This window comes from Heloderma suspectum, chromosome 5 (assembly GCF_057233095.1).
Source record: "Heloderma suspectum isolate Gila_16-S chromosome 5, 16-S_ref, whole genome shotgun sequence".
Classification (NCBI taxonomy): domain Eukaryota; kingdom Metazoa; phylum Chordata; class Lepidosauria; order Squamata; family Helodermatidae; genus Heloderma; species Heloderma suspectum.
Genome location: NC_139462.1, coordinates 212,295,412 through 212,316,519, shown reverse-complemented (window position 1 = coordinate 212,316,519; position 21,108 = coordinate 212,295,412). Strand labels below are relative to the sequence as shown.

The window sequence follows — 21,108 nt, the reverse complement described above, 5'->3', positions numbered from 1 at the left end:
AATTCTTCATTCAGAGCCAAAGCTTAAAGCATATGCAAGCTCTTGCAGTATAGCAACATGATTTTTTTTTTTTTTTACTGCTAATATTAATGCTTGTAAATGATTGCTTTTAAATTGGATATATGTATGGCATGTTGCAATAAGCAAGTTTCTAGCATGGTTCATCACTTTGCCATAGTCAGGTATAAAATATGTGAAGGGTTGTTTATGAAAACACCTTTTTTATTGAACATTATTAATACCCTGTGTTTAGATTGCTTTTAGGTGGAGACTTGCCCCCGTCTCCCGCACCATGAAATCTAATGAAAGCAGGAATAAATTCTAGCTTTTGGATGGCCCCAACAGCTGGCTACATTAAGCCAGGGCAGTATAAGTGGAGCAGATTGTATTTCAAAGCCATCGTATTCATTGAAACCATTTGTCCAGATAATGAAAAGGGAACCATTAAAGGGGGAAATGGGAAGGAGTGTGTGTGCTAGAAACATTGGAACTATTTTTATAGTAAATATCTAAGCTTCTCGCCAAGCTACAAAGACACTGAAGTTTGATAGTACCACACTGTTTTGTCAAAATCAACTGAAAAAAAGAACATGGCACCATTTCCTTTATGTCCCAGTTAGTTCTAAACAGTGATGAAGGAGGGGAAAGATGAAATGTATGGCTGGTGTTCAGATTAAGCTAGCCTACTAATTTTCAAGCTGGGGGGCCCTGGGGTCCCTCAGTAGCTTGCTAGGAGGTTCTCCATGAGAAGTAGCAGGAGAGCAGCTTCCATCTAAGATACCTGGACCACACTTGCAACCTTTTCTAAAGTGAGTGGCTGTCAGGAAAGGGTGGTATGTATTCTGAGGTGTGTTGTCACATGAAAATGTGGGATAATGGCAAAGGCTCAACAGGCCAGACAAGCATACTATATGAACTGAAAATGCACTGTGGGACATCCTTTCTCAACTTCAGCCTTCCCTAAACTGTTTCCTCCCAGCTGTGTAGGACTACAATTCCCATCATAATAGTAGTTTTAATTCAATACTTCTGGAGGACACCAGGCTGGGGAAGGCTTTCCTAGGACACTGTCCGGAATCCACTGCAATGCTCAGCGTTTCTGTGGTAGATGTTTGGGAGCTCCTCTCTACATCTCCCTGAATGTATACATTTGAACATCACTGCATTAAAAGATATACTTCCTTTGTTTTCCTCTGTAAAGGTGTCTTTATTAAGGTATAAGCAGGGAGCGATCCTTTCTCAGTATTTTCACTCCCCTTATCTGGCTACTGATATTATCAGTAAGGGAAAGGATGATGTGATTCAGAGCTTCATACTTAACCAAGTCTCCATGTTACTAGTAAGCCAAGAACCTGGATGTTTTTCAGCTGCTACTACACCATCACAATAACTTGAGAGTCAGTGGCCAATCAGATCCTGTAAGATGAGAACTCTAATAGGAGCGCTTAGGAAGACAGAACCCATCCTGAGGTAGGATCCACAAGACCCATCTGCTAGAAGCGCAATATTAGAGGGATTATACCCTCTAATATAATCCCTCTAATATTGCGCTTATTTAGCTTTCCCAGCTCCAAACTGTGCATATTTGAATATATGCATTTTTTAAACTTCCTGTTTTTCCTAGAAAGCAAAGGCGCGAAAATGGTGGCGCTCACTGAATGGGTTCACGGTGAGTGCTGGGGAATTCACCGAACTCGTGGGTGGCTCGAGCACAGGTTTGGGGGGGAAGCCAGCAGGGATGCTGCTTCGGTGAGTGCACAGAGAACCAAACTAGGGTGAGTTCTTACATCCCTAATTGAACTGATTGCCAGGGTCGGAGTTCAAGGTGCTAGTGATGACATTTAAAGCCCTAAGTGGCTTGGGACCTCGATATTTGAGGGATATCACCTCCCCCTATATATGCCTACAAGGACTGAGATCTGTTGGAGGAGCCCTCCTCTGTGGCCCTCTAGTGCGAGACGTACACTACGGTGGGAAGTCGGAGAGGGCTTTTTTCTGCTGTGGCATCCTAGTTGTGGAATGCCCTCCCCGTAGAGGCCCAATTGGCCCAGACATTGGTTTCATTTCAGTGCCAAGTTAAAACATGGCTTTTTAAATCAAAACTTTGAGGGCTAAATGCATTCCCTAAAGTAGCACACCACTGTAACTGTTTTATTGTTTTAGATTTTAAATTGGTATTAGCTTGCTTAATGATTTAATATGTTTTTAGCTGTTTCAATTATTTGTTGTTTTATACTGTCTAAATTGATTTTTTTCTGTATGCCACCCTGAGATCCTAATGATATAGGGTAGGATATAAATGTTTTGAATAAATAAAATAAGGAAATAATAAATGTGACGTGAGATTTCTTGATAACCTCCCAACTGTCTGTACCCTTAAAAGGGAACTAGGTAACTGGTAAGGGGTCACAGAAAATAACACATTGTGGTTTGGGATTCCCCTTTGTCTAGATGTCTAAACAAAGAAAGAGAGGTAAATGGAGCCATTCACCACAGGAAAGAAGAACTAAGGCCCATTTTGGAGTAAACAACATGTGTCAGAGATAGGAAAGAACCTTTAGGAAACATAGGCTAACATGTGACCTAAAATGTGAACTGGACCAACAGATGTAAAGATTTTAGAACATGTGATAAGAAGGAGGTCACCGAGTTTAGAAGAGAATTTAAGGCCATGCATAATAGGACTTGGTGTGTGCCCCTCCTGATTGCAGGGCCTCAACGGAAGTCCTGTATTGGGCGAAGGTTCCCTTTGCCTCCTTTACTGGTAAAGTATGGTGTGAATGGTAGGCATCCAGCTGCAAGATTTGTAAGCATGTCTTTGCTTGGCTGAGTGATGGGTTTCCATGCGTGTTCAACTTCCTTTGTCTTTCTTTAATAAATGCATTTAGCTTCTGTCTTTGTTTTAGGCCTTATTTGTAGAATTTAAGTGAATTTGAGTGAATGTGAACATTCTAACTTGAGTCCTCAAAGAAACCTCACCTACAGCATCTGGGCCAAACTGAGGCTCTTTAAACTAAGGGGATTTCTACACCAGCCTAAAATCCTGCATTTAAAATGGGGCTTTCCACTTCCGTTTTAAATGCAGGATCACAACTGACTCCCTTTACACGTGCTTCCTTCTCTGTAGATGGCCATTCCCATCATAGTGTTATGTTTCCGTGAAGAGGCATTACACATGCTCCAGGTTAAGCGATACTTGGTCCTGGGTTCCTGCCCATTTCCCTCCCCCTGCATATTACTGGTGGATAGGGACTGACACACAGACAGCCCCACCACCGATCTCCCTGGACCCCACCTCCCTCTTCCATGCTTTTGGCCAGTCCCCGCTGCAGAGCCCCTCTGCTGCTCCTCCGCTCTGTCCCCCCCTCGCTGCCCCTCTTCTGCTCTGCCTCTCTGTTTTGAACAGGCAGGCTGAAAATGGCGAGGAGCCAAAATGGTGTGGGTGCTGGAAGGCTGAACGCCCATCAGACCTTTGTCACCACCTTCAACATCACGACCACACCCCCAACAACCACACTCAGCACTTCATTCACGCTAGGGGAGAAATACACGGGGAGGACATGGCACTCCATTTGCGCATATGTGGAAAAATACCATTTTTTCCATTTGAGGAAAACACGGGATAGGTGGGAGGAAATAGTGGAATAATGACTGGACAATGATGATGTCATGTAAAGGACCAACACAATTCAGTGAGTGAGCAACCATGAATGCACAATAAACTTGAGGTATAGAGATCCCATAAGTGTGCCCAGGTATGTAATACCAGGGACCCTGAAATTTTAGCCTCCAGTTTTTCCCTTACATGTGTTATCTGCCTGACAGTGAGGCAGGGTGTGTCCACTCCTCCACCATGCAGACAATGGAACCAATTACGCATAGGGGTCGTGGGCTTTCCCTTGGTGAAGATCTTCAACCTGAGGCTGGACATCATCTATGTGCTGGGGATGTTCTAGCTCTGGGGGCTTTTCTACACAAGACATTTAACATGTGCCCATCATTCCCTGCACACAGTTGTTTATGGGTTCTTTAGATGACATGAACCTCCAGTTTCTAAAGAATGCTTTTGATGAGTTTCTTTTAGAACAGGAAAAAGTGTGTTATTTAATTGTAAAAGCAAATGCAAGTGCTTTTTTTACTTGCATATTTGCACTATTCCACTATACCATGGTGCCACCTAGAGGTTATGTAGCAGAAAAGAAGGGAAGGAAACACTCTTTGTGTAGTGCACAGATCTCAATTCTGCAATGAAACCAAAAGCAGATATAGCAAATTAGCAGCCTCATGTAGAACAGCTCTGGATTTCCTGCACCATGTGTGTGGGGGGTGGGGTTGGACTACAAGTCTTACAAGGCCCCTTTGAACTCTATGACTTGTGGCAGCCTTATAAATGTCTGAGCTAGGCCATAGAACATTGAGAGCCAGCGTGGTGTAGTGGTTAGAGTGTTAGTGAGACTGGGACTCTGGAGATCTGGATTCTAATCCCCACTCTGCCACGAAGCTCACTGTGGTCCAGTCATGGACACACAGCCTAACCTACCTCACAAGTTGTGGTGCAGATAAAATGGAGAGGTGGAGGATCACGTATGCTGCCTTTGGCTCCTTGGAGGGAAGGCAGGATATAAATATAATAAAATAAATAAGTAAATAAATAATGCTGAGCATTTAGGTATATGCACAAACACATGAATCACTCATATGCTCCTTCTCTTTAAGGTGGGAGGGCAGCAGTTACCTGGGTGATGTAGGGATAGCCTCATCTTCAGTGTTTATATTGTTTTAATTAGGGCTGTGCATGGACCTCCCGATGCACTTGGGGCTGATTCAGGGCCCCCTGACCCACTTTGGCCTCTGGATCTGAAGCAGGATTTGGACCTCCGAATCCCCCCCCCCATGCTGCCCAGCAACTAGGTCCTTATGTGGGCCCATGGGCCCTTGGGCATGCATTGCCAGCCATCTTGTTTTTCCGGGAGGGGCCGAGCAGCTGCTGCTGCTGGGGGAACTGCCATCACAACCAGCTCCTAGGCCTTCTGGATGTCTGCTGGCATCTGTCTTGTTGTTTGGGGTGGGGAGGAGCCATTTTTAAAATGGTGACCTCCTGTATTTCCAGAAATAGATCCTGCACAATCTCTTTCTGGAAATACAGGGAGTCGCCATTTTAAAAATGACTCCCCACTCCAGAACAACAAGATGGCTGCTGGTTCACGTCCAGAGGACCCAGGTGAGGAGCTGGGGGCTGGGCTTCCAGGTCGCACTGAAGAATGCCAAAGTGCTTTGGAACAACCCAACCTGCTTTGTGCTGCCTCGTGCCCCCTCTGCCTTGCCTCAGAGGCATCCCGAAGCACCCCAAAGCACCCCGCTTTGACTTGGAGTGCAGCCCTACTTTTAATTCCTCATCCCAGCATTTCAGTATGGGGCAGGGTACATAGCAGTTCATGCTCTGAGACCCAAACTTTCTCATCCCCTTGTGTTTAACTTCTGACTATCTGTTATGCTCATTAAAATCTTACCGTGAAAGCTCCTGCAGGCACAGTAAATGAAAGATCGTAAATAACCAAACTGCCGTGGTTATATTTCTTGTGACAAAGATGGCTGCAGTAGGCTGGAGAGATGCCACCCCATTGCCAGCCTGCTCCTCCTGTCAGTTGGATGGTTAATGCCAAGACCAGTGGAATCCCTGCGTGAAGCCCCCCTTTGTTCATGGAGAACCAAATCTCTCCTTTTCATTACCTAATAGTTATTCATAAGGCATATTAACCCATTATTATTATTTAAATAAGGTCCCTCAAGAGGCTTCTCTGGGCTGATTTGAATCTATAAATGCAGCATTGCTTTAGGAATAGAGATACATCTCTCTCTCTCTCCCTCCCTCTCTATCTATATATAAACTGGAGATGTCAGCGCAACATATGTGTAATGCTTTTGCAAATACCATAATTACAACCCATTTGTCAACAGATGACAACTTTAATAACCGGCGCACACCCATCATCTGAAGTGTCTACATATTTCTTAAATAAATGTTGATTGAAAAATTTACTGTTGCGGCAATATGGCTTAGAATGGCTTGAGAGTTTACTCCCCCACCCCCTATTACCTCCTTCTTTTGGCTTGTTATAGAGGTTGTTAAATTCCCTATAAAATGAAAACATATGGGCGCGAGAAAGAGTCCAGGCATCCCCACAGTCCTAGTCTCATGGAGTCAATGGTTGATTTCGGTCTGCTCAAGTGAGGTCAAATGAAGTTCATTAGATGTGGGAAAATGACTTCATACCTGACGTTACAAAGCTCTTTGATTCCCCATTGGCATGAGAGCAAGGGCATGCAGGGACAAGCTGTCTCTTTCAGTTCCGTGGAAGCCCCCAACCAGCGCATGGGTCACACAGGGTAACAGAAATAGAATTTGATTTGCTTGCTATTGCATATTTAAATATACTTGGGATATCTATATTTTATAGACTGGAGTCCAATCTTTCACAGGCAATTCTTACAGGGCTGTGTTTTTAGGATGGTGTACCTTGCCATGCAAAATTTGGGTGCTGCTGCTTAGTTTTGTTTCCTGAAACTCATAGCTGTCATCTCTTCTTCTTTTTTTAACCCACAACTCAGGTTTCTAGCTGTCATGACTGCAAAGAGAGCTCTGCAAAGGATGCAGGCTGCAAATGATTATGGATGGGGCTTCTGTGCCATCCAGGGTTTTCTTTTCTCCCCAATCTCCTCTGCTCATTCTTCTCTTCTCTCACTCACCTTTTGCACTGGTATGTAATGGTCAGGACTTAGTCTGAGATCCTAATGGGAGTCAGTATAGTGTAGCGTGTAGAATGCCAGACTGGGGACACCTGAGTTTGGATCCCCACTCATCCATGAAGCTCGATGCATACTCTTGGCCCAGTAACTGTCTCTCAGCCTAACTGACATCACAGGGTAAGACAGGGGCAGGGAGAGGCAATGGGCATGTACAGTATTCTGAATTTCTTGGAGAAAAAGATAAATAAATGAAACAGCTCACTTTCTCTATGTGGAATGAGCCATAGCTGGAGTTAATGACTGGCTCCCATCCCTGCAAAATGACAACAACAATGACAAAACACACTCACACTGGAATACGCTCTAAGCAGCCAGATCAACAGGGCTTTTTCTTTTCCTATTCTTAATTGCACTTCACAATGAACTCTGTCTCCTCCCTGCTGAACCTGCCTCAAGTGCCTGTTTTGGAACAACTGTTTCTGCTTGTCCTGAACACCCAAGGAACAATTTCCTTCACCCTCCTGCTTGCTTTGCAGTTTGAAACCCCTCTTCTACAGTCTGGTTCAGGCATGCCTGTTCAGCTCTTGACAACTGCATGACGCTGCCCATGCGAGCAGGTCATTGTAGGGACAACAACACAGGGATGTCCATCACTGGGAAATCCATCTGTTTTTTTGGCTCAGTGGAGATCCATGGTGTGCCCAACTCAGTTTGCATTTGTGGGCTGAGCCACATTTTCCCCCCTCAAACTCCAGGAAATTTTTGCATCTGGCCCCATCACTTCCTGGCATATAGAAGGGGACAAATTGGCAGCTGTGACAGATTTTACTTTCTTGGCCTCCAAGATCACCGCAGACGGTGACTGTAGCCATGAAATTAAAAGACGCTTGCTCCTTGGGAGGAAAGCTATGGCAAACCTAGACAGCATAGTAAGAAGCAGAGACATCACCTTGCCGACAAAGGACCGTCTAATCAAAGCTATGGTTTTCCCAGTAGCAATGTATGGCTGTGAGAGCTGGACTGTCAGGAAGGCTGAGCGCTGAAGAATCGATGCTTTCGAACTGTGGTGCTGGAGAAGACGCTTACGAGTCCCCTGGACTGCAAGGAGGTCAAATCAGTCCATCCTAAAGGAAATCAACCCTGAGTGCTCATTGGAAGGACAGATACTGAAGCTGAAGCTCCAATATTTTGGCCACCTAATGCGAAGAGAAAACTCCCTGGAAAAGACCCTGATGCTGGGAAAGACTGAAGGCAAAAGGAGAAGGGGATGCAGAGGATGAGACGGCTAGATAGCATCACCGATGCAATGAATACGGACTTGAGCACGCTCCGGGAGAGAGCGGAGGACAGGAAGGCCTGGCGTGCTATGGGCCATGGGGTCACGAAGGGTCGGGCACGACTGAACGACTGAGCAACAACGAGCCATAATTTGCTCTAATAGAGATTTGCACAAATTGCAGCGGCAGTTGGCATAATTTGTGCAAATCATGCAAATGTCCGCAAAACTCAGCTGTAATGTGCACAAATTAAAAAAAAACCGTGGACTGGCCAGGCTCGCTGCAGCCTGAGTCAGACTCCTCAACAGAAAACAGACCAAAATCCAGGGGGCTGAACCAAGGAAATGTTGCCAAGCTCCACCCCCCAAATGCATTCCTCTGCAACAACATCACAGACAGAACTTTCATGTCACCTTTCATGTCAAGCAATGTTTTTTCAATGAAGTCATTCCACTCATTGAGCTGCTAGCCTCCCAGTATGTGGTAAGCATTGTGAGAGAACCACGTGGGTGTGAAGTGTGAACGAGCTCTTAAGGATACCTTCTTTTGTTCTTGCAGCAGCGAGGTTTCAGCCCAGCGTTTCAGCACTTCCTGGAATGGTCACGGCACATCACATGATGTGGTCACATGGGCATTCCCAGAAGTGCCTGCTAGGCTGAAACACTATCTCTGAAGGCATGAAGGCAAACACGCCTCTTATGAGTGCGCACATGGGGTGTTTCAAGGAAGAGGAGGCTGGGAGTAGGGCTTGATGAGAATTTTGTTTTTGCTTGCAAAACATACAAGGATGCCCTGTTTGAAGCCCTGAATGCAATCACAAGCACGTGTCTACACCGCAAATACTCGCAAATTGCCAGACACATACTTGGGTTTGATTTCTGCACCTTTCCCACTTCGATTTTGCACAGATGTCCTAATTTGCACAAATTTCCCTGTAAACTGAATCAGCCCCACTGTAGTCTGTGGAGGAAATTTGTGCAAATTTCACAGTTGATAGGCACTCAATTTGTGCAATTTCCCCATTCGCATAGAGCAAGCAGCAGTCACAAACGTGAACAGGAATCGGGTGCGAGCTGAGTGGCAAGACAATGTTCAGAGAATCCTAGCATGTTGAAGATTGGTTGTGTGACTATCCCCAATTGGGAGGGCAGCAATGAGGCTGGAGGTGGCTGACTGACAGGCAAGGAAGAGATCTGTGCTTCTGCAGCAGTTCATATACACAAAATGAGAACTTGGAACAAAGGGGACTTTTCATCCGAGATTGGAACAAGGAACTCGGAACCTGGTGAGCAAATTACAATTTCTGCTGGGGTAGGCTTACCCATCTGTCGTTTGGAAGCCTCCCATACAGCAGGCTTGTAAAACCTTGTGCAAAGCAATGCAGTGCTGTTCTGAGTCTGAGATAATGGCCGTTATCCCAAATTCCAGATTACCCCTTCCCCCCCAAAGCATAGCTTGCATTTCCTGCTGTCACTGAGTCAGATGGGAATTAACATTGTTCCCCTGGAAACCGGTGAGCAAATTTACCTTTGATTTCAGCAGGGAGGTGGCCCAGCGTGTTTGTAATTTGTGAGAAAATATCGGCTTTCCAGCAATCCCCAGGTGCAAGCGCTGTGGATGCAGAGTAATGGAGTCTAGAAATGCACATGAAGGAAATCTATTATGCTCGTGAAGAATCTTTTGTTATATTATATGGACAATGTGTGCTTAAATAAGGATGTGTGGAGCACATGCAGCGACATCCATTCTTAGTAACGAGGCCATTTCACCAAGGACGGGGAACAAAGCAGGAACGAATGCAGAATGAGCTCTCGGAGCAATTATTAAATGCCTAGCCTTGGAAACTCTTTCTCTCTCTCTCTCTCTCTCTCTCTCTCTCTCTCTCTGTGTGTGTGTTTAAAGAAGAAAAAAAAGGAAAAAAGAGAGAAGAGAGCCTATTGTGTCATTGTATATCACATTTTCATTCCTCCCTAGCAGATCCAATCTTTCTAGCACCTTCAAGGAAGCTAACGCTGCAGATCCAGCTGTGTATATTCGAGAAGGGGAAGCGGGCGGGGGGAGATTGTGAGGTGTTCAAATCCTGTTGTTTGTACAATCTTTATTTAGAAAGAGAGGGGAGAGGAAGTTTTAGCCTTTTGGTTGGAGAAGGGATCCCAGTATTTTGCAAGCACCAAGACATTGCTGTTGTACCAAAGAATACTGGTCAGGTGCTACCAACTATTGACTGACGAGGTGTAGTTCCTTCCTGGTAAGGGAAAATCTGGAGGCTAAAACCCTTACAGTTCCAAAGCTGGATTTCCAGTTGATCCTAGGTAAGTTGCTAAGCTTCTCGCCATGCTCCAGGTGCAAATGACAATGCACAAGAAGCAACTTGCACTGGCAAAATGCTTTCAGCTTTGGGCTGGGGCTGGGTGAGAATTTCACCCACTCCTCATACATCAAGGTTGGGCAGCCACCAAATGAAATGATTGCTCCTCTCACATCAACAGGAAGGAAAGGGGAGGTTCAATTTGGGATCTGAACAGGACATCCACACTAAGGGAAACAAGTGGGTCCTGCAACAACAAGTTGCAATGTGGAGTGCTCCCTGTTCAGGATGCCAGCAACTCCACTCCATTCCCTGTCCCCTATCCCCACCCAGTTTTCCATCCCTCTCTGAACATTCAGTCAGCATTCCATGGTCACTGAGCATGCTCAGTTCTCATTGGGCTCCCCCCCCCCGTGTTTCTTTTCCCCATATATATATATACACATACATATTTTCTGCAAACCTTGGTGTTTCCCCAAACCTGCTGATACCTCCCCCTTATGCATTGGTGCTATCATTTTGGCTACATAAGGATTGGCTCTCACCTCCGAACCATGGGAATGGAAGGAATGCTTTCCCAATCCTCAGCCAGGCACCTTCCTACCCATCTTTTCTCCCTGAAGATTAACTGGAAACAAAATGGGGTGTCCAAGTGAGGAAGGGGAAATTCTCCTGGCCTGTGTGCTGCCCTTTGTTTCCCTCCCCTCTCAGTCACCTGAGGTAGCTGAATGAAGTTGACATCACCTTTGTTTCATGGAGACAACTATCATCCTCTTTCTCTCAGCTTGTTTTGGGCAGATGGTGAAGGACACATATAAATAAGTTAGTTCACCAAATATTTATTTTCCATGACCTGCATATTCTTTTTCATCTTTCAACAAGAGTTTACTTTGCATCCATGCCAACATTAGCTAACAAGCACATCACCACATGATGTTGCCAAGGGGGTGGGGAAGAGAAGACAGTCACCTGATTTACAAGAGATAAATACCTTCTGAAATACCTATTGTTTGGGCTTCCTGGACCCACTAAAGAGACAGCTGAAAGGCTAATAAATGATGTCATCCTTTGTGACTCCAATAACACACTGGCAAGGTGAAGTATCCATTTACCCCAGGATAATACTAAACCTCTGCAAACAGACCACTGATTGAAAAGTGCAATTAAAACAGAGGTCCATGTTAAACACACACACACACACACACACACCACTCAAGCTAGGAGGATACAGGCATGGAAGCAGGATTCCACGTGTCTATTGCTAACAGGAAGAAGAAAATATGTCCGGCCTCCCACAACATGGTGCCCTCCAGATGTGTTGCACTATGGCTCTTATCCCCAGCCAGCAAGGATGTTGCTGTTTCCCTTTGGTCTGTTTTTAGATTGTAAGCCTTTCGGAGCAGGGGGCCTGTCAAATCGGCCCTTTACTAAGCACCAGGGTGCTGGTGTTACAGTGTGTCATGGTGGTAATGTGTGAAAAACACAGACCCATGTCTTTAACCACACACATGCTTGGAAGCACTGATTAGGCTGGGGCTACCAAACATAGGTACATCAAAGTTTATTTTTTACTTTTATTTCAATTATGTTATTTATGTTTAAAGATATGAGTAGGGGTGGGGGACTCAGAGAGGCTTGAGTTCGCTGAGGTTCTCCAAGTTCCACTTTGAATCCTGGTCCACCCCATTCCTGTTCCTGCCACCCCCTGCCCTACATTTTTTAAAGTGCAAAGCCAAACGCATACTTTTCCCCATTGACTAAAGTGTGAGACTGAGCATTTTTCTAAAGTACACATTTTGTGAACCAACATTGCAAGCTTGGGAAATGTGCTTGTGCTCATGTTTGTGGGATGGAAGTACATAAATTCTGACCCTAAATGAATTCTTGTACATTTCTACAAGACTTGAGTATGTTGCCCAAACCATATGTATTTGCACCAGTGAACTGAAGCTATTCTATCTGCCATGGAAACTGTGGAGCCATCCTGAAAAACAAAGCTATTCTATTCTATTCTATTCTATTCTATTCTATTCTATTCTATTCTATTCTATTCTATTCTATTAATTTTCCCTCCCTCCCCCTCCCCCTCTTCCCCTGCTCTCTCTCTCTCTCTCTCTCTATCTATCACACACACACAAATATATATATATATATATATATATATATATATACACACACACACACACACACACACACACATATACTTTTTAAAAAGATCGGTATATTTTAAAAATTCAACACTAGCCACTATTACTTTGAAACTTCAGAGACATTTTTTAAAAAAAGCTCTTGCAAAGATTCTTTTGGGGTGGAAGCTGTTGTCTTACACACTACTGATAAAAAATAGATTAAAAATTAAACATTTATGACCCAAGGAACCGCTGAGAAGACTTTGCTCTGAAGAACATGTGTAACAATAAAAGCCAGACTCTCAAAATGGGAATTTGCCTGTTGTAGTTTCTTAATTACTGTGCATGCTAGCTTTTTAAGCCTCTGATAGCATAATGGCACAGTTGTCAAATGTATGATTCCCTTGGGGCATTTTCTGTATATATTCTACAGGGAACATTCCCACCCCAATGCACTCAAATCGCATGACCATTAGTGGGAGTTATGTGCTTCATCCAAAAGGAGAGAGAACACACCTAGTAATTATAAGTAATCATCACCAACAAAATCATCTTGTGCTGTTGTAATGATACCACCACAGAGCACCAGCAATCCTAGCAAAGCAATTGCTCCATTTCTACTTAGGCACAACTCATGTGTGAGATCAGAAGTCCACATTTCTGGATCTAATGCTGCTTCCACCTAAACCTACTGGTAAATCTCAAGGAATTAGGGAACACCTGGAAGCAACTAACCAGGATGTCCAGCTCCCGAGGAGCTGAAGCCCGCCTCCAGCATCCAGCACAGGTGCCACTCACCTGTAACACCAGGCTGTTCTAAGAGGAGCCACTGTCTCCTCCATTGCCATGGCAAGGTCAGCAAAAGCAATGGGAGAGAACAACATGGTGTCACACTGCAATAGTGACAGGGGTGTGCCTCCCAGCTCTGCCCCAATAGGAAGCCACATGGGAGATGGTTCAGGAAGTGGGACAACCCAAGGCTTACCTGCAGGTATTTAAAGGTGGGCAAGCCAAGACTGAGAGGATTCTCTTGTGGTGCCTGGTGTGCTCAGGAGGTAGCTCAGGAGAGAGAAAGAAAGAGATAGAAGACTGGGAGGGAGGAATTGAGTGAACAACCCTTCTTCCCTCTAAGGGCTGAGGCCTAGAGAAGCAAGGGGTAGGTTCTGACCCAGAACTCATGACACAGGAGTAATCAGAGAGTGACATCATCCCTACTGCCAATAAATTACTTCTTGTTAGAGCAGAATCAGTTGGAACCTACTGTTGTTGTTGTTCAGTCGTTCGGTCGTGTCCAACTCTTCGTGACCCCATGGACCATAGCACGCCAGGTCTTCCTGTCCTGCACTCTCTCCTGGAGTGTGCTCAAGTCCATATTCATTGCATCAGTGATGCTATCTAGCCATCTCATCCTCTGCCATCCCCTTCTCCTTTTGCCTTCAATCTTTCCCAGCATCAAGGTCATTTCCAGGGAGTTTTCTCTTCGCATTAGGTGGCCAAAATATTTGAGCTTCAGCTCCAGTATCTGTCCTTCCAATGAGCACTCAGGGTTGATTTCCTTTAGGACTGACTGATTTGACCTCCTTGCAGTCCAGGGAACTCGTAAGAGTCTTCTCCAGCACCACAGTTCAAAAGCATCGATTCTTCGGCGCTCAGCCTTCCTTATAGTCCAGCTCTCACAGCCATACATTGCTACTGGGAAAACCATAGCTTTGATTAGACGGACCTTTGTCAGCAAGGTGATGTCTCTGCTTCTTACTATGCTGTCTAGGTTTGCCATAGCTTTCCTCCCAAGGAGCAAGCGTCTTTTAATTTCATGGCTACAGTCACCGTCTGCGGTGATCTTGGAGCCCAAGAAAATAAAATCTGTCACTGCTGCCAATTCGTCCCCTTCTATATGCCAAGAAGTGATGGGGCCAGATGCCATGATCTTAGTTTTTTTAATGTTGAGTTTCAAACCAGCTTTTGCACTCTCCACTTTCACCCTCAACAAGAGGCTCTTGAGATCCTCTTCGCTTTCTGCCATTAGGGTGGTATTGTCTGCGTATCTGAGGTTGTTGATAATTCTCCCGGCAATCTTAATTCCAACCTGTGATTCATCCAACCCCGCGTTTCTCATGATGTACTCTACATATAAATTAAATAAGCAATATACAGCCTTGTCATACTCCTTTCCCAATTTTGAACCAATCGGTTGTTCCATGTCCGGTTCTTACTGTTGCTTCTTGACCCTTGTACAGGTTTCTCAGGAGACCGGTAAGGTGGTCTGGTACTCCCATCTCTTTAAGAATTTGCCACAGTTTGTTGTGATCCACACAATCAAAGGCTTTAGCGTAGTCAATGAAACAGTATTAGACGTTTTTCTGGAATTCTCTTGCTTTCTCCATGATCCAGCGAATGTTGGCGATTTGATCTCTAGTTCCTCTGCCTCTTCTAAACACAGCTTGTACTTCCGGTAGTTCTAAGTTCACATACTGCTGAAGCCTAGCTTGTAGGATTTTGAGCATCACCTTGCTGGCATGTGAAATGAGTGCAATTGTACGGTAGTTTGAACACTCTTTGGCATTGCCCTTCTTTGGAATTGGAATGTAAACTGACCCTTTCCAGTCTTGTGGCCATTGTTGAGTGTTCCAAATTTGTTGGCATATTGAGTGCAGCACTTTAACAGCATCATCGTTTAGGATCTTAAATAGCTCAGCTGGAATACTGTAATCTCCGCTAGCTTTGTTGTTAGTAATGCTTCCTAAGGCCCACTTGACCTCACTCTCTAGGATGTCCGGCTCAAGTTCAGTGACCGCACTATCATGGCTATCAGGGACATTCAGATCTTTCCTGTATAGTTCTGCTGTGTATTCTTTCCACCTCTTCTTAATCTCATCTGCTTCTGTTAGGTCCCTGCCTTCTTTGTCCTTTATCATGCCTGTCTTTTCATCAAACGTTCCCTTGATATTTCCTATTTTCTTGAAGAGATCTCTAGTCTTTCCCATTCTATTGTTTTCTTCAATTTCTTTGCATTGTTCATTTAATAGGGCCTTCTTGTCTCTCCTTGCTATTCACTGGAAATCTGCATTCAGTTGGGTATATCTTCCCCTTTCTCCCTTGCTTTTCACTTCCCTTCTTTCCTCAGCTACTTGTAAAGCCTAATCAGACAGCCACTTTGCTTTCTTGCATTTCTTTTTCTTTGGGATGGATTTAGTTGCTGCCTCCTGAACAATGTTACAGACCTCCATCCATAGTTCCTCAGGCACTCTGTCTATCAGGTCTAATCCCTGAAATCTATTCCTCACCTCCACTGTATATTCATAAGGGATATGATTTAGGTCATACCTGAATGGTTTGGTGGTTTTCCCTACGTTCTTCAATTTATGCCAAAATTTTGCAAGAAGAAGCTCATGATCTGAGCCACAGTCAGCTCCAGGTCTTGTTTTTACTGACTGTATGGAGCTTCTCCATCTTTGGCTGCAAAGTACATAATTAATCTGGTTTCGATATTGACCATCTGGTGATGGCCATGTGTAGAGTTGCCTCTTGTGCTGTTGGAAAAGCGTGTTTGCTATGATCAGCATGTTCTTTTGGCAAAACTCTATTAGCCTTTGTCCTGCTTCATTTTGTACACCAAGGCCATGCTTGCCTGTTATTCCAGTTATTTCTTGACTTCCTACTTTAGCATTCCAATCCTCTATGATGAAAAGGACATCTTTTTTTGGTGTTAGTTCTAGAAGGTGTTGTAGGTCTTCATAGAACCGATCAACCTCAGCTTCTTCGGCATCAGTGGTTGGGGCATAGACTTGAATTACTGTGATGTTGAATGGTTTGCCTTGGATTCGTACTGAGATCATTCTATCATTTTTGAGATTGTACCCCAGTACTGCTTTTCCCACCCTTTTGTTGACTATGAGTGCTACTCCATTTCTTCTAAGGGATTCTTGCCCACAGTAGTAGATATAATGGTCACCTGAACTAAATTCGCCCATGCCTGTACATTTTAGTTGGCTGATTCCCAAGATGTCAATGTTCAATCTTGCCATCTCATGTTTGACCACCTCCAGCTTACCTTGATTCATTGATCTGACATTCCAGGTTCCTAAACAATATTGTTCTTTACAGCATTGGACTTCCTTTTCACCACCAGACACCTCCACAGCTGAGTGTCCTTTCAGCTTTGGCCCAGCTGCTTCACTCTTTCTGGCGCTACTTGGAAATTCCCTCTGCTCTTCTCCAGTAGTATATTGGACACCTTCTGACCTGAGGGGCTCATCTTCCGGCGTCATATCTTTTAGCCTTGTGATACATTCCATGGGGTTTTCTTGGCAAGAATACTGGAGTGGGTTGCCATTTCCTTCTCCAGTGGACCACATGTTGTCAGAACTCTCCACCATGACCTGTCCGTCTTGGGTGGCCCTGCACGGCATAGCTTATGGCTTCACTGAGTTACGCAAGCCCCTTTGCCACAACAAGGCAGTGATCCATGAAGGGGCTACCTACCTACTGTAGATCCTGACAAATACCTATGAAATTCCATGGGCATTTCCATGCAGACAGAATCTCCAGATTCCAGTTTGGGAAGAATAGTGTGGTAACTCTTATACTGATTGGCATGGAAATTAACATTTTCATTAACACAGCTATTGGAAGAACACAGGTGGTAGAGTTGTGAAATTCTTAGCTCCAGCTGTGGCTGGATTTTTTTTTTTTAGTTCAGAAAAATGACAAACTGAAATACAAACTGAATGATCAGAACATGCATAACACAGATCATATCAAACACATCAAATTACGAACTCTGTGCTAAAGGTGATTTCAAAGTGCTAATGCCTACAGATCCCTTTAGAGATTTCTTTTTATTGAGACAGACATTAGAAGCCACATCTTAGAATCCATGTCAATGTCAGTCTTGAATGGTTGGTTGCATTTCTGTTTTATATCTCAATTTTGGTCCTGATTGCTCATCTTCAGAAAAAGTGGAAACTGACATGAAAATTGATCCACTTCTAACCATTCAAAAGTGCCAAGAACATGGATTTTGTGGTGTGCGCCTTGGCATGGGGGGAAAGGACAAATGTGAGATGAGCAATACAAATCAAAATGCAATGAGTCCTTTAGGCTTTCTATAGCTTTTGCATGCTGTCAGGGTTCCCCTTATGACCTGGACCCCACTGAGCAACTCCTTAAGGATCTCTTGCCTCCTGAAGATCCCATGTTCCTTCTTTTACCTTCCCCTTTCCAATACCGTGGGGTTTAGGCTGTAGGCATGGGGGTGATTGACACTCTAGACACAGGGTTTAACCACAACAAAATTAAAGCAAGCAAATCATGACTAAAAGTATTTACACAATAGAGCTGAGTGATACAAAAGGCATTAAGAGAAAATAAAAGTTCCAAAACACAAGTTCCTTTACCCTAGCTGTACTTAGACTTTTCTAAGCTGCTTCTTCCTGCTCCCTCTTCAGGTTCTGATCTTCTTCCCTCTGCTCTTACTCCTCTCTCTTTCTTTTTTATACCTTCCTCCCTCAAACCCCAAAGTACTGCTTCAACCCTGAAGAAATGAAACTTAACTATGGAAATGAAACTGAAATTTAACTGGGGAAATGAAACTACTCCTCTCAGGGATACCCCCTCACAATAACAACAAAAACTCCAGGCCTCTAGGCCTGACTGTTTTCCTTGCCTTTGTAGGCCTCAAACCTTCACATATGCATTCCACAAGCATGGTGTATGGCTGAACATATCTCTAGATCATGTGACATAAAACAACATCCACATGGCTACAAGCTACTTTTAAAAGATTATCCCAAATATTTATTGTTCAGGGTATGTTATATTCCCTGAATAGCGAACAGTTAACAAAACACTTCTGATGGAGGCTCCCAGTCTATGGTGTAGATAGCAAAACATAGCAGGTTCTCCTATGCATGCCCCCCCCCACCCCAAACATTGCAATCTTCGGGAGAGGTTCTGCTCTAGTTGGTATGCACTTCCTAATTTTTTAAAATTTTGTTTATTGCTTTTAGAATACTTTTAATCTTAATTCTTACTTATATTTTAGTAAAGTCCAAATACTAAATCCTGTCTTATGTATGATGTTACGTTGAGTTTTAAATTGCATTTTATTTTGTTCTCTTTTAATATGGTCTGTGGTCCTATGTTTACTTTTCTGGAATTTTAAACATGTTTACTTGGCTGTCTTTGAAATGTCCTTTTGACTAATTCTGTTGTTGTTGTTGTTGTTGTTGTTGCTGTTGCTGTTGTTGTTGTATTACATTTCTATACCGCCCAATAGCCAGAGCTCTCTGGGCAGTTTACAAAAATTAAAAATGACTTGGAGGAGGAGGTGCAGGGAATGCTGATCAAATTTGCAGATGACACAAAATTGGGTGGGATAGCTAATACCTTGGAAGACAGAAACAATATTCAAAGTGATCTTGATAGACTGGCGTGCTGGGCAGAAAACAACAGAATGAAATTTAACAGGGATACTGTAAATGCCAAGTTCTACACCTAGGAAAAGGAAACCAAATGCACAGTCACACGATAGGGGATACTTGACTCAGCAACACTACAAGCGAGAAGGATCTTGGAATTGTTGTAGATCACAAGCTGAATATGAGCCAACAATGTGATATGGCTACAAAAAAGGCAAATGCTATTTGGGGCTGCATTAATAGAAGCATCGCTTCCAAATCCTGGGAAGTACTAGTTCCCCTCTACTCAGCACTGCTTAGGCCTCATCCAGAGTACTGTGTCCTGTTCTAGGCACCACACTTTAAGAAGGATGCAGACAAACTGGAGAGGGGTTCAGAGGAGGGCAATGAAGATGATCAGGGGACTGGAAACAAAGCCCTATGAGGAGAGACTGAAAGAACTGGGCATGTTTAACCTTGAGAAGAGAAGACTGAGGGGAGATATGATAGCACTCTTCAAGTACTTGAAAGATTGTCACAGAGAGGAAGGCCAGGATCTCTTCTCAATCATCCCAGAGTGCAGGACACGGAATAATGGGCTCAAGTTACAAGAAGCAAGACTCCGGCTGAACATCAGGAAAAACGTCCTGACTTTTAGAGCAATACGACAATGGAACCAACTACCTAGGGGGTAGTGGGCTCTCCCACACTGGAAGCATTCAAGACGAGGCTGGACAGCTATCTGTCAGGGATGCTCTGACTTGGATTCCTTCACTGAGCAGGGGGTTGGACTTGATGGTCTTATAGGCCCCTTCCAACCCTACTATTCTATGATTCTATAAAATCATTTACATAAAAAATACATGAACAGACAATATACACAAAAGAAACATGTATCTAAAACAACTTCAAACAATCTCTAAAACAAACAACCATAACCATAAGACATTCCAGGATTGATTAAACACTTATCATATACTGCTGAATGCCTGGGAGAAGAGAAAGGTCTTAACCTGGTGCCAAAAAGATAACAATGTTGGTGCCAGGTGGGCCTCGTTGGGGAGATCATTCCATAATTTGGGGGCCACCACCGAAAAGGCCCTCTCCCTCGTCACTGTCTTCCGAGCTTCCCTCAGTGTAGGCAATCAGAAGAGGGCCTTAGATGTTGAGCATAGTATATGGGTATGTTCATGTTGGGAGAGGCGCTCCATCAGATATTGTGGTCCCAAGCCGTGAAAGGCTTTATAGGTTAAAACCAGCACTTTGATTCGGGCTTGGAAACATACAGGCAGCTAGTGCAAGTGGGCCAGAGTTGGTCTTATATATGTGGACCTTCTGGTCCCCATTATCAATCTGGCCTCTGCATTTTGCACGGGCTGCAGTTTCTGAACCGTCTTCAAAGGGAGCCCCATGTAGAGTGCATTGCAGTAATCTAACTTGGAGATTACCAAAGCATAGACAACTGAAGCCAGCTTATCCCTGTCCAGATAGGGGCCTAGCTGGGCCACCAACCGAAGCTGGTAGAAGGCATTCCGTGCCACTGAGAACACCTGAGCTTCAAATGACAAAGATGGCTCAAGGAGAACCCCCAAGCTACGAATCTGCTCCTTCAGGGGGAGTGCAACCTCAAGCAGAACAGGTTGAGCACCCTCCATCTGGTCAGGAGAACCACACACCAACAGTATCTCAGTCTTGTCTGGATTGAGCTTCAGTTTATTAGCCCTCATCCAGTCTATTGTCACAGCCAGGCACCGATTTAGCACATCCACAGCCTCACCTGAAGAAGATGAAAAGGAGAAATAGAGCTGTGTGTCATCAGCATACTGATGAGACTGCACCCCAAAACTCCGGATGACCACACTCAGTGGTTTCATGTAGATGTTAAATAGCATGGGGGGTAGAACTGACCCCTGTGTTACTACATGCTGGGGAATCCATGGGGCCGAGCAATATTCCCCAAGCACGACCTTCTGGAGCTGACCATCTAAGCAGGAGCGAAACCACTGCCAAGCAGTGCCTCCCACTTCCAGCTCAGACAATTGTCCCAGAAGGATACCATGGTCAATGGTATCAAAAGCCGCTGAGAGATCAAGGAGAATCAACAAGGTCACACACTCCCCCTGTCTCTCTCAATAAAGTCTATTCTATTCTATTCTATTCTATTCTATTCTATTCTATTCTATTCTATTCTATTCTATTCTGCTCCAGTTGCACTGCTATCTGAGAAACGATGGGTGGCAACAAACATT

General features: G+C 44.3%; 1 long non-coding RNA gene across 1 annotated transcript in view; it reads right to left on the bottom strand.

Moving 5' to 3' along the window:
- Positions 1 to 17,939, bottom strand: part of LOC146345140 (uncharacterized) — a 38,506-nt gene extending 20,567 nt beyond the window's left edge. Inside the window, exon 1 of the long non-coding RNA XR_014791887.1 lies at positions 17,858 to 17,939. This is a non-coding gene — a long non-coding RNA (uncharacterized LOC146345140). The remainder of the gene's footprint in view (positions 1 to 17,857) is intronic.
- Between the last annotated feature and the right edge of the window lie 3,169 nt (positions 17,940 to 21,108).